General features: G+C 34.1%; 1 long non-coding RNA gene across 1 annotated transcript; it reads left to right on the top strand.

Moving 5' to 3' along the window:
• Nucleotides 1-9,476: 9,476 nt before the first annotated feature.
• LOC111912945 (uncharacterized) lies at nt 9,477-10,523 on the top strand. The gene is made up of 2 exons (XR_002857385.2): nt 9,477-9,760; nt 10,304-10,523. It is a non-coding gene; the product is annotated as an uncharacterized LOC111912945 (long non-coding RNA).
• The last annotated feature ends 3,771 nt before the right edge of the window (nt 10,524-14,294 follow it).

The following is a 14,294-nucleotide window of genomic DNA, read 5'->3' as shown; positions in this document are numbered from 1 at the left end:
CTTCCAATGTCCTATCTTGTGGCAGTGGTGGCACTCTGCCTCCTTCGGGTTAGGACAGGGCTTAGCGGGATCAACTTTGGTCCCACTAGAAGAGGCACCATCTCGGGCCTTCACCTTGCGATGGTTCTTTGATGAAGCTTTCCTCTTCTTTCCCTTTCCTTGACCAATAGCCAAGACAGGAGCAGCGGGCGGATTGGGAGTAGGTGCAACAGACTTGTCCTTGAAGTTGCTCTCAGCGACTCTCAAGAGACCTTGGAGTTTGCTTAGGGTGACCTCCTCTTTGTTCATGTGGTAGGTCATCCTGAACTGGTTATACATCGGAGGCAAAGAGTGAAGCACCATGTCGATCGCCAAGTCTTCCCCGAAGTCAACATTTAACTTGCGAAGGCGGTCGACATACCTTTGCATCTTTTGCAAGTGCACGGTAAGAGATTCTCCATGACCCATCTTCGCGGAAATCATGTTAGTGAAAATCTCATACCGCTCTTGTCTCGCGTTTTGGTGGTACCTCTCCAATAAGTCTTGGTGCATCTCGTACGGGTACATGTCCTCGTAGGACTTTTGGAATTCGGAGTTCATGGTAGCAATCATGATGCAATGTACCTTCGTTGCATCTCGCTCATGAGTTTCAAAGGCGGTGATTTCGGCTGGAGTAGCGATTTCGGTGTTGATTTTCTCGAGCTTCTCATCAAGGACATACTCCTTGTCCTCATAGCGAGCAATGGTGCGAATGTATCTTATCCATTCGCTAAAGTTCGTTCCATCGAAAGTGACCTTTTGGCAAAGGCTCATCAACGTGAAAGAACTAGCAGCAGCGTTGTTTGCATTTGACATCTATAATTAGAAAAGGACAAGGATAGATTAGAATATGAATCCCTAATTATCACCCAATAAGAAAAATTAGGGCTAGGATCCAACAATGACATTTACATATTAGAAATGGGATGCCGTAATCTAACATGCAAATAAATTGAAGGTAAGTGAATGACGATTCACTAATTCTCCATCAGAAAAACCTAAACTATTAGCCCTAAGTGTTTTTGAGAATTCCTAGGTCCGGATGAGATTCATTGAAACTATTCAATGGCATGTTTAAATCTCGATATGCCCCTCTTGTTTGTGACTGGGATACCGAGGATCACAAAGCGGGTGTGAATAACCATGCAAATTCACATGGTGCCTTCATTGTAACGATCACCTATTCGATGTGCCGGTAAACCACACACGCTCCATCGAACTATGATATACAATGAATCACCCTTTTCCACCTTCGCTTAGAACCAATTAGTGTGCCGGTAAACCACACACGCTCCACTAACTTCTTAGCATGGTGAAAAAGTGTGATTTCATGGGATTGCATCAATTCACTTTTCCTAAAGTAACTAAGATTGGGAAATTTTAAAATTTGTGTAGTTACTTTATATTTCTTATTATACTTTTAATGAGAGGATGAGGTTGCCCTATCCTACCCGTTCGGCTAACGACCCTCCAACAATCAAGCAAGCGGTGGGTGTGAGTGTACACCCATTAAGCGCCATTTTATAGGCCGCAACCTTATACCCACCTTATAGATCGGCTTCGTGAATGAGGCCTACTAACGGTAAGACTAGCATTTAGTTATACATATATATATTATACTAGTAATATCATATTAGTATAGGGTTGTATTTTAAACCTTTTAAAATCTAGGGTTTTGAAATTTAAGTTGTCTAAATTAAAACTTTTAATCATAAATATAAATTTCAAAACTTGAGGGCAAGTTTTAAACATTTAAAACATGGAGGATCAAATAACAAATAATTCCAATTAACAATTAATATCCTAATTATCTATATTTGATTTATTCAAGATTTCTTTTAAGATAATTATCAAAATAATCAAAATAATTAATTAATTATCATATAAGGAAAGCAAATATTTTATTATATGATAAATATCTTTAATTAGATCAAGATTGCAGTTATATTTATCAGAAAAACAAATTAACATTGATCTAATTAGTTTATGGAAAGTTTAGATAAGATAATTACTAAGAAATCCCGAATCTGGCCATTCCTGACGCCTGGACTCGCCGAGTGCACAAAGGGACTCGCCGAGTCAGGCCTACTTGCCGAGTCCACTTTGAGACTCGCCGAGTCCATGACTCAGAAACCAAAAAATCGAATTTTGCAGGTTTGTTTAAGTTAATCAACCAACAATTTAAAGAAAACCAAGCTATGCTCTGATACTACTGATGGGTTTTAGCCATAAGAACTTTCCTATGTGCGCATGCAAAACCCTAATGCTCGGATCTAGGCTTTCTAATTAAACATGCTTTTAATCCAAGACTTCTAATAACTATTTAGGCTAAATAACAACATTGAAACAGATCTAGAATCATACCTTTGAATTCCTTGTTGACCTTGTTGTCTTGGAGCTTCTAGAGTCACAAATGTCACTCCTCTAATGGCTTACAAACACCAATAGCAAGAAGGATGATTTAAGAGAGAGGAGAGGGAAGGAATTTCGACCAGAGGTTCCTTACCTTAGGTCAAGTGTCGAATTCCATCAGCCATAGGGTCTATTTATACTTGTAGACTCCTTAAGGATTACAGATAAGTCCCTATCAGATAATCTTCTCTTAAGGCTATCCAAATCCATTCCTAGATAACTCATATGGATGATTTTAGCTATCCTAAATCTCTTAGAATTCTTCCATACCATATCCAAATGGATTTACAGTCCAAAGTTTAACTATCAAACAATTGACAGTTTATACCCCTTTATTTAATTAATCTCTTTAAGTCACCAAATTAATTCTAATTAATTCTATGACTTTTATTAATCAAATAACAATATATTATTCATTATATTATTCCCATAATATATTAATAATATTTACTCTCTCTTAATAAATCATCCTATCAAGTTGCTATGGTGAAGGCAACCCAAAAGGACCATGCACAACTGGATCAAATACTTGCCTAATATAGTTACAACCTTAGACACTATTCCAACACACCCGAGAGTGTGCTCGAATCCCTCAAACCAAGGCTCTGATACCAACTTGAAACATCCTAAAAATATGTTCCAAAAATTTTGTTTTTAATTATTAATAAAACCATAGTTATCAAATCATCACATAAAATTATAACCATTGTATCTCAAAATTTTCATAATCATCTGTCAAATATATATCAGAGTGAAACATCCCAAGCTAAAAACATGGTGTGTGTGCACTGCAGTCATCCCAAGTTCTTCACCTTGCTACCAAAAGTACCTGAAACCAAAACTGAAAATTGTAAGCACGAAGCTTAGTGAGTGTCCCTAAACTACCCCATACCATACACATAATAACATAACATTGGACCATGCTAGCTACACCGGTCCCCGCCCGACATTAGACCAAGATCCGGCATCGGGCCCTGCACGGCATCAAGCAAAGCTCTGCATACATATAAAAATATCAACAAATACATATAAACATAATCACATAACATAAGCATATAAACATTCTTCGGGCCTAGCCCACCATCGGACCGAAATCCATAAACATGTAAACATTCCTCAGGCTTTCCTGGCATCGGACCGAAGTCCGGAAACATATAAAACAAGCACATGAAAGAATCAAAAACACATCAAGCATACAAACATTCCTCGGGCACAGCCCGACATCGAATTGGAATCTGGAAACATAATAACCTACATCAGGCATTTCCCGGCATCAGAACTTAGTCCGAAACATACCAACATACATAAACGGACCAGCATTGGCGCCTTCGACCCATTCCTACAGGAGGAAACTCACCTCACAAATCTAAATGAAGAATCTCACAGTAAGGAATCTCTAACGGCCGCTCCAACGACTCCCCGGTTTTCATTATCACAATAACACTTAGTCAAAATCCAATAATCCTTCTAAGGGTAAAATGACCATTGTACCCCTGGTCAAAGTTCAACATTCTGGTCAAAGTCAACATTCTGGGTTGACTCAACTTTCTGAGTTGACCCATCAACTCGCCGAGTTCCATAAATCAGAAACCTTGAAGTCGTGATCCAAGTAGTCGAGTTCTTCAGAAACTCATCGAGCTTCTCCTATCAACGAAATCGGGACTTTCCAACTCCACTCGTCAAGTCCTTCCGGGAGCTCGTCGAGGATGGTAAGCCATCTTAATAGATTAAGCTCGGGGCGACCCAACTCATCAAGTTCCTTTATAAACTCGTCGATTTCTTCAGTCTGTTAAGCTATCTTAATAGATTAAGCTCCTACCCTTCAGATCTATGCTCCATACTTCATATACATACTGAAAATGTCCTTTTAAGGGTAAATTTTCCAACTTTACACGTTAATACCCTTACTTAATGGCTTTAGCTCAAACCCTAACTCTTTAAGACCTAGATCTTGATCCAAAAGCCATTAATACTTCAAGCTAAGGCATACAAATTGTGATCTAGACCCTAGATACTACATAAACAAGTACAGTCTCTCACTTTCTCCATGCATGAACTTTTGGAGTTTAAAAGGCCAAAATGACATCCTTAAGCTTACATGGGGCTTCAATGGTCATAAAGTTTGCACATTTATGCCATGAAATCCCTTCAAGGTCCTAGATCTGGAAGTATACTCACTTGGGACGTCTATTTCCTAAGGACCATGCTACTTCGACCAAAACCCAATAAAAGTCAAAATGAAGAGATCTAAGTAATGATTAAGCAAGTTTGAAACTTGCTTACCAGAAAATGCTGCAAATGGAGTGAAGTTTCTGGATCTAAAAGCTTTCTCTTCGGCACTCAAGCTTCTCCTTCTTCCAGAAGCTTCAATACACAAGTTTTCTCTAAAAAATGACACACAAGCTAACACAAGGCATTAGGGTTTCGAGATTTAGGTTTGGGACTTGGAGGTTGTAAATGAGGCCAGCCTATGCAGGTTAATATGTTTAAATAGGGTGCAAAACCCTAAAATTAGGGTTTCATTCCGCCCGTCCTACATGTCGAGTAGGCTTCACCACTTACGTCCAAACCCATTCCCAACTCGATGAGTTTGGGGCCTCCAAGTCGTCAAGTTTATATACAAAGGAGAATAAATCTTTAATTAAATACGTACCAGGAACTAGGTATTACACACTCTCACTGCATTAAGTCCATCCCAATAAAAACTTATTTTGTACTCTAAGAATACATCAATCATTTATCAATATCAAAACTCTCAACGATTTCACCATTATGCAAATTGACCAAATACCTTCATTGGTCTAATAATTTAGTTTGACATTTTTATCTATCTTTAATACATATACTTACATAAAAGTCATATTTATTTATATAATCAAAGATTTTACTAATAACTTTGATATTATACTCATTTCTCAATTTTGTCCCCAAATAGAGTATATTCATATTTCAATATTGTTCCCGAAGGAAGCATATTCACATCTTCACATCTATCCTAAAGGAAAGATACTTATATCTCATCATCAATCCCGAAGGAAAGATAATCATATATCATCATCAATCCCGAAGGAAAGATACTCATATATCAACATAAATTCTGAAGGAAGTATGCTCATCGCATGCTATGATACATGTTTATAAGTATATCTCAAACATATATGCCAATGATATACACACATGCTTAAATACATTATATCTATGTATATTGAAGCTCTATTATTAACTCGTCATTTGATGGCATTCACTTAGTGCCTTAAATTCATATATATATATATATATATATATATATATATATATATATATATATATATATATATAATAATCATAAGGAAAAATAAGTGAAATAAATCACCTTCTTTAGGGCTTGTTTGGATGATATTCCAACTTAGCACTTCCTTGATCAACCCCTTTCTCTAGATTTCCTAATCAAAATTTAACTTATATGCATCGTTAACCAAATCATTGACATAGTTTAACTAATGTATATCAATTCTCATTTATAAAATTATATCATCTTCTCATCATTCATAAAAATCTATACATATATCAATCATGAAATATTCATAGTAAGTTCATCCCATATATTATAACATTACAAACATCATATTTCATCACTCAAGGACTTATTTCATTAACTCACACCTTTCGCTTACGAACCCTAAATCTCATGGATTCAACTTCTCATATAATTGTTCAATCTTCACCCAAGTTTCATAATCATTGAAATAAGCAATAATTAAAATATAAAACATCAACTACTATCTCAATTTCATCATTTGAACTCAAACCCTTCACTTAGGCTTTCATCAAAACCTTCAAAATGTTACCCTAATTCCTAAAATAGAGGGCTGGAAGATGAATTTCTTACCTTAATTCAACAAATTGAAGCTTAAATCTAGGGTTGGCAAATATGTAACATTGAAAACGAACCAACATGTTACCAACCAAACCAAATATATTGGTAACCAATATGTTTGGTAGCCAACGTGTTTGGTTTATAGTAGCATACCAATTACATAATCTTGCTATGGTAGCGGTACAAAATTTTCAATACCACGATAGTATCATACCAACCAATTCATTTTAATATATATATATATATATATATATATATATATATATATATATATATATATATCTGTATGTGTGTGTGTTTGGTGTTTAAAATTTGAAGACATTTGATATTAGCATTTACCGTATTAGTAAAGTTTAAAGTTAAACTCATGTCCGCGTATCCTATTTTTCTTCGTTGTTTTTAATTTTAAACATATGGTAGAACTTAATAAAATCCTTTTTGATCAAAATTTCAACCTCAACAATTACAAATATATTAAACACAAAACCCCTATTCACGTTTCACAATTCTCAAAAACACAAAAATCTTCACTCACAAAACCCCTTTCCTGCCAGAATATACCGTTACCAACATGTACCAACCGACATTATTGGTAGCCAAACATGTTGGTACCAACTATACTTGGTATGGTAATGGTATAAATTTTTTTGTACCAATTATAATTGGTACAGTACACAGTTTAGGATAAAAATGACCGGTACCGTACCAATTCCACCCCTACTTAAATCAAGTTATCCCTTCAAAAATCGACCCATACGGATTAAGTGTGTGTGTTTTTCGCACCTGGGTGTGTTTGGGTGTTTGGGTTTCGAATAGAATCATTCACAAATCATATTTTCATGGTCAGAACCTGCTGACATCATGAGCCTACCTTTCTCACGTCGTGAGTACTGGCAATAAGCAAAGTATGTTGTTGATTTCGTTCCAGCTTTAAGCAGTTTTTGTCCCAACTTCAAATGCCCATATCTTCTTCGTTTCTTATCCATTTTTGATGATATTTATATCCATGCGAAGGTGTAAACATAATATACATTTTCTTTAAGTCATATATAATTTAATTAATACAGATCTTAATATATTATGTCATGAAGTTGGCCTAAAAAACATAAAAATACCAATTTTACCCTTTAGGCCAAAATGCATTTCTCATGCATTGTTTCTCTAGAACTCACTCATATAACCTCTTATAATGACTTAAAATTGTTTTACCATCTCCATGAAGTTACAACTTCATATTCCCATCTTTTTCTCATAATTGACCAAATTGCCCTTTTTGGTCAATATGTTACTAAAAGTGAATCTTTCTTAAATTTTGGTTGTTACAACTCTTTCCCCATTTAAGGGATTTCATCCTTGAAATATTTTCTTGCTCTCTAAGTTATCTTCTCACTTAATGATCTCCAGTATAGTATTATTCTCTTATTTATCCTTATAACCCAAAATAACAATCTACTTTCCTATTCTTTGCATTATAAATGCAATGGCTAATCTTTCCAAATTTCTTTACTCTAAATGGTTACTATGGGACATATATTTCTTTATCTACTCTCGTGCAATTTCATTGTGTGATTAATATAATTTTTCATCATTTCTCCCATTTTTACCCAATCATGTTAATCACTTATCTTTTTGTTTCTTTCTCTTATATATATGGTTTCAATCCAACATATCTATTTACTATTACATTTTTTACTCACTACTCATCATACTCATAATCTATCTCATAATGTGTGTTATTTTCCAATATTCTCCTCAAGTTCCTTTTCTGTTTTCACTATTCTCTTAATTCAATTTATCTTACATCTTGTTATACTCAGGTTTCTTTCATCTTACATAAAATGATTTCTCACATTATGTGTTCATCATAAATTGTTATTTTATCTCAATATAATTGCTTTATACTCTTGCACTATAGACATATATGTCAAAATTAATATTTTAGTAATCAAAATCACTTTATCTCTCATCCCTCTCTACTCTTTTTTTAACTTTTAAAAGAATTATCATATAAATCTTATTATCTCATATCCTATTGTAAGTTCAAACATCTTGGTTAATTTCTCTTATATTTAAACACTTCGTGTGTCTTTAATTAATACCCCTCTCGTCTAACTCGTTAATGGTGATCAACTTTAATTGGTAGGGAAAAGGTCCCGAAAATTAAAAATCGATACTTTTTTTTACATTCTTCTTAATAGTAAAATTAATCAATATTCCTACTAATATTCTAAATAGTAAAATTAATCTATATATATATATATATATATATATATATATATATATATATATATATATATATATACACGCACACACATGTAGAAATATGAAATTTAAACATATGATAATCATAAGGAAAAATGAGAAGAATAACTTACCTTATTCTTTAGGGCTTGTTTGGATGGTATTCCAACTTGGGACTTCCTTTATCATCTACTTTCTCTAGATTTCCTAATCAAAATTTAACTTATATGCATCATTAACCAAAGCATTTACTTATTTTAACTCGCGTATATAAATACTAATTTATAAAATCATATCATCATCTCATAATTCATAAAAGTCTAGACATATATCAATCATGAAATATTCATAATAAGTTCATCCCATCTATTATAACATTACAAACTTCATATTTCATCATTCAATGACTGAATTCATTAACTCACACCTTTCACTTTTGAACCCTATGTTGGATCTATATGCCCAAGAATCATTATTGAATGGCATTGCTAATAACATATGATCTTATAGGGTCACACCTTAATCAAGTTGGTACTTATTAAATATTTATTAAGTATTTGATAATTAATAAATAAATTCAATTCTTGTATTTAATTAGAGAAAATTTATTATTTTATGAAACTAATAATAAATGAAAGACTAACTAGCACATATATATCATATGGTATGATATATAAGTCGTGTACAAAGTTTTGGACACTTTCACTAAAGATTGACAAACTAGCTAGTTAATTAAGTGACTAAACAGTAAACTAGAAAATCCAATGGACCTTCTTTGACCTCGTAGGTTTTCATGGTAGCAGGGTTGAAAGTCAAACACCAATATTCTTGTCCCCCCATGTTGAATGATGTCCCATGTTTGTTCATTACCTTGCATGTAATAAGCGACATGATCATATTATATAAGGCTAGTTGTTTTATCACTAAATCACAAGTTTTTGGTCTAAAACTTATTCTCCTTTCTTTTTTTCTCAAAACCATGAGCTAGTGAAGAGCTTGGAGCTCTTTCCTCTTTTGAAGACATTACAAGCTTTTGGTGTTTACTTTGGGTATTTCTTTTAGTACTTAAATGTTTAAGCACTTAACGGTTCAAGAAAAAAGTTGTAAAAAAAGAAATCTAGAAATTTTGGTACCTTATTCTTGTTGGTGGATTACATGTAGAGAATATCAAGCTCCTTGTTCTTGCCATCTACTTGAACACCGCAAATCCAAGAGGGTCCAAAGGCTACAAAGGTTGTATTTTCTAAACACCCTATGCTTGTTGTAACATCATTCTAACCTCTTTTAAACGATCCCTAATGGTTTGTTTTGTTGATTCACTTGAAATTTATAATAATTTTAAAAGCTTCTATTGCTGGTTTTTATGAAAAACTATCCTTTTATGCGACAAAAACCCTTCAGTGATATCAGAGCCATATTTTAAATGTTAGAATGATTTTTATGTTACAATAATCTTTGGTTTTTAGAAAACATGCATGGATTTATTTTTAGCTAAAGAAATGTCTATATTTGTTTTCTTTGGCAACTTGTAGTTAAAAGTGTTTATTTCTTATATAACCATTTTTCATGCATTTTGGTTATATAAAAGTTTCCTTAGAAAAAACAAAGAGTTGTTTTGTTTGATATATTTTTTATATATAAACAAGTCATTAAGACATTTGTGGTTGGTATTTGTTTATTCATATGATGATGTAATAAATAAATAGGTATTAATCTGTTTGTTCATTTTATACGTAATAAATTAGTTTTAGACTAGTTGTATTTTATTTTTTATAGAATGTAACAAGATGGAGCTTGAAGTTCTTATGAAGACATGGAGCCTTGTGAAGACCTTGAAGTGTTCTAATAAGTCCTTTAGGAAATGAATTCATATTTGTTGTTATGTCTCACAATAAATATTACTAGAAAATGGCTTTGTTTATACATTTTAAATGCATGCTTGTTATGTTTATTTTTGTTGTTATAAAATGATGAAAATATGTTTTCCGTGCTAAAACATTTTTACAAAAATTAACATCAAACTTGGAGTTTAGAGTTTTATATAAAAGTTTCAACATAAGATGTCAAATTTTAGTTTTTGTTAAAAAGAGTTTTAAATAGTTTAAAACTCTAAAGTATCGAAACTTTTAAAGATATAAAAAGTTGAAAATAATTTTAAACTTAATCTAAACTCCATAACTTAATAATAAAAGGTTGTTTTATTAACAAAGTTAGAAACCGGCTCCAATCCATACAACGTCAAATTAAAATTTTAACCGGTAAAATTTTATATTAAATAAGTTAAACTTTATGGTTTTTGGAACACTTTAAATGTACCATGGAGTATTTTATGCATGAATTATTCATGATACAATATATTTTAAAATGCTAGAATAATAAATCATTGATAAAATCCCTTATTAACAAAACTTCAAATTTATGCAATCCATTTAAAAATCACTTGGGATTTTGGTGTAGTTCATACGGATTTTAGGGTCACCTTATTCATATGAGTTGACAAAAATAGTCAAGGTGTTTTTCTAATTGATTATGGGATAAAGGTCACCTAACAATTTGTGAAATAAAACTCACATGTTTTTAAATGGATGGTTTGATCAATTTCTTATGTGATAAAGGTCACCTGAGCATAAGAGTTTTGAGGCACAGATGGGATGAACATGCCATATAAAAACAAAGTAATGTTTTTTGGATCCCATAAATCTAAGAATTACATAAGATTTGTAATTGGTTATCGTAACCTACGGATCAACAAAATCACTTGAGTAGTGGGTTGCCTCCTCAAGTTATGTTGGGTGATGTGGATCATAGCTTTTCAAAATTTAATTTGAAGGATAATTATTATTGAAAAAAATTCATATCGAAGATATTAAAATGAATCTTATTAGTTTGTAGATGACTACCCCAACTATAACCACCTCATCATTCACCATCTGATCCATCCTCGAAAAAAGAAAAACTAAACCCAACTTTCTTGATTGGTTCAGACAACTAAGAATTGTCCTCAAGCTTGAGAAAAAGGAATATGTCCTTGATGAGCCTATCCTAGAAGAGCTCCTAGCTAATGCTCCCAAAGCATCGAAAGTTGATCAGGAGAAACATGTTAATGATTCGACCAAAGTGGCTTGCATCATGCTTGCAGCTATGACTCCTGAACTTCAAAAAACTATTGAGTTTCATGAAGCGTTTGAAATGATTGAACAACTGAGAGTCATGTTTCAAATTCAGGCTAAGAAAGAGAGATTTGAGACCTTGAATGCTTAAATTGGTTGCGAGATGGCCGAAGGATCTTCTGTAAGTACACATGTACTCAAAATGAAAGCATATGTTGAGCAACTTGTCCGCCTCAGATTCCCATTTGGGGATGAGCTAGTGTGACAACCGTCAAAATTCGAGTCGGTTCTAGATTTGATGACACATCCCCTAATTTCTCAGCCAGAAAAGACCGATTTAATTTATGTTTTTTAAAATAAAATCAGAGAAATCTTTTTAAAAGATTTTGCGGAATTGGTCCCTAAAACAAAACATGATAAAAGTTTATCAAAATCTTTCCTTAAGAAATGTATAGTTTCATTTCATATCAAAACCTCGAGATGTCATGTTCCGATACAGATCAAAATCATAAACAAAACATTATAAGCCTTTCAACAGTTATTTACAACTACTGGCCTATAATCAAAAATCTCTCATCGTCCTCCGACTATACTCGGGGTCCGCTACCTATAATCATAAAAACTAAGTGGGTCAGGCTTGGGAGCCTGGTGAGCATATATAGTTTTCAACCCACATTAATAATATACTTATTAAGTTCACCAATCAACAATAACCCTGATTCCCCATTCCCGTTGTCCTCACTTTACGTCCCTAAACACCTATCACAAGGGACCTAGCCTAAGAAATATCATCGGGATGGACACCACTGCTAAGGGGTCTCCTCAGCCATACATATCCTAAAGGCAACCATGAGAGGGATGGAGTACGCCAATGAACATTTAGTTCATAACCACCTACAAGTTGCGAACCTGCTAGTGTTCCACTGGACTGTCTAGAAGGGTCCGTGGTCGTCATCTATACTCCGCTAGATGAGTACAACAACAACAACATCGAGGCCTCTAACCATTTTAACACACATAAACTATTTCATCTACCCATGTTCTACCCAACATATTTTGTAGATAAAAAGCATATACAGTTTAAAACTTGTATAAAACATCTATTCAACAATCACCTCAAATAAACACTTATATAATTACACATAGCACGTATTTTGTAGAAAATATTCCATATCTAGGTGTAAGATGAAAGTGGCTACACACTCACATGATTTGATGATAATCAGGCAACAATTCGTTGCTTAAAACGATCATTTCTAATAAAACTGGGAGTTTTATTGAGAAACCAGGCTTTGCGATGGTCGGGTTTCGAAACCAAAAAGATAAATTTTCCGGGCTTCTCGGGCACTTCGTGGAGTATTCTGGGGCTTGTAATCGATACCAGGGCTTTGGGGGATGCTAAGATGAAGAAAATGTGAAGAAATGGGCTAAATATGGAAAAATTCCAAATCTACCCGGGAAGGCTCGCATACCCCTTGTATTTATATGGGTCCGAAGTCGGCTTGGTGGTGGGGTCCGCAGGCGAGGGTCCGCACGTGGCTACACGTGCGAAGGCCTCGGTGGCAGTTGCTGATTGGACCGAGGTCTACTGGTCCATCTGCGAGGCTCGGAGGCTAGGTGGTGCGAGGCTCGGTCCAGCTGTGAGCTTCGGATTGGGCCTCCCTTCGGTCGAATCAGAATCCGACACGCAGCTATTGTTCATGCGAAGGAAGGCGACATGCATCGGACTCCTAGTTGACCACTTCGGATGACTCAGCAGACTTCAGACACGTGGCGCGTTTTGAGCGAGGGTGATGTGGCCGAAGTCCACATGTGCGAAATTCCTCGGTTTTGGGGATTTTTCTTGTTTTTCGTGCCAAAACTTCTAAAATCCATAACTTTCGCATACGAGCTCCGTTTTTGACGTTCTTTATATGCACGCGTAGGTAAAATTATGCTCTACAACTTTCGTTTAGACTTTGTCGGCTAATTTTGAATTTAATTTTTATATTATTGTTTTTAACAAACTGGGACAGGAAATCCGTTAAAAATTCATAACTTCTTCATCCGATGTCCGTTTTCGTCAGACTTTTTACCGTTGTGTTACTAATGACGAGACCTTCAATTCTCATTTAGGTTGTGTCGGCTAAATATCACTCGATCTAAAATTTGAGTTTTTAGTTGTCTACTGCTAAGTTGAAACTTCGAAAAATCATAACTTCCTCATACGAAGTCAGATTTGGGCGTTCTTTTTATCGAACTTCTCGGTTTAACAAATACTACGACTTTTGTGTAGATCACTAAGGCTAAAAAGCAGTTTATGAAAAACTCACTTTTTACGACATTCAGCACTGTGTCGGTTTTGTCGCGAAACTTCGACAGGTCATAACTTCTTCTTTATAACTTGGATTTTGCTATTCTTTATATCCCCGAAATCCTTGTTTCGACCACTACAACTTTATGTAAAGATATCAGCTTTATCTAGTATTTATTTTTGACGCTCATTTTTATTCATAATTAATTAAAGCCTAATAATTAATCATAAAACACATAATTCACATAATATTCACATAATTCCTTTTCATTTCTTCAAAATGAGTTACAAAGGCTAATCTAGACTATCACCTCAATATAAATGCCTAGTCTAGAAATATGAGTGTTACAATTCTCTCCCCCTT

The sequence above is a fragment of the Lactuca sativa genome, chromosome 3 (genome assembly GCF_002870075.4).
Source record: "Lactuca sativa cultivar Salinas chromosome 3, Lsat_Salinas_v11, whole genome shotgun sequence".
Lineage (NCBI taxonomy): Eukaryota > Viridiplantae > Streptophyta > Magnoliopsida > Asterales > Asteraceae > Lactuca > Lactuca sativa.
This window is presented reverse-complemented; position numbering and strand designations above follow the sequence as displayed.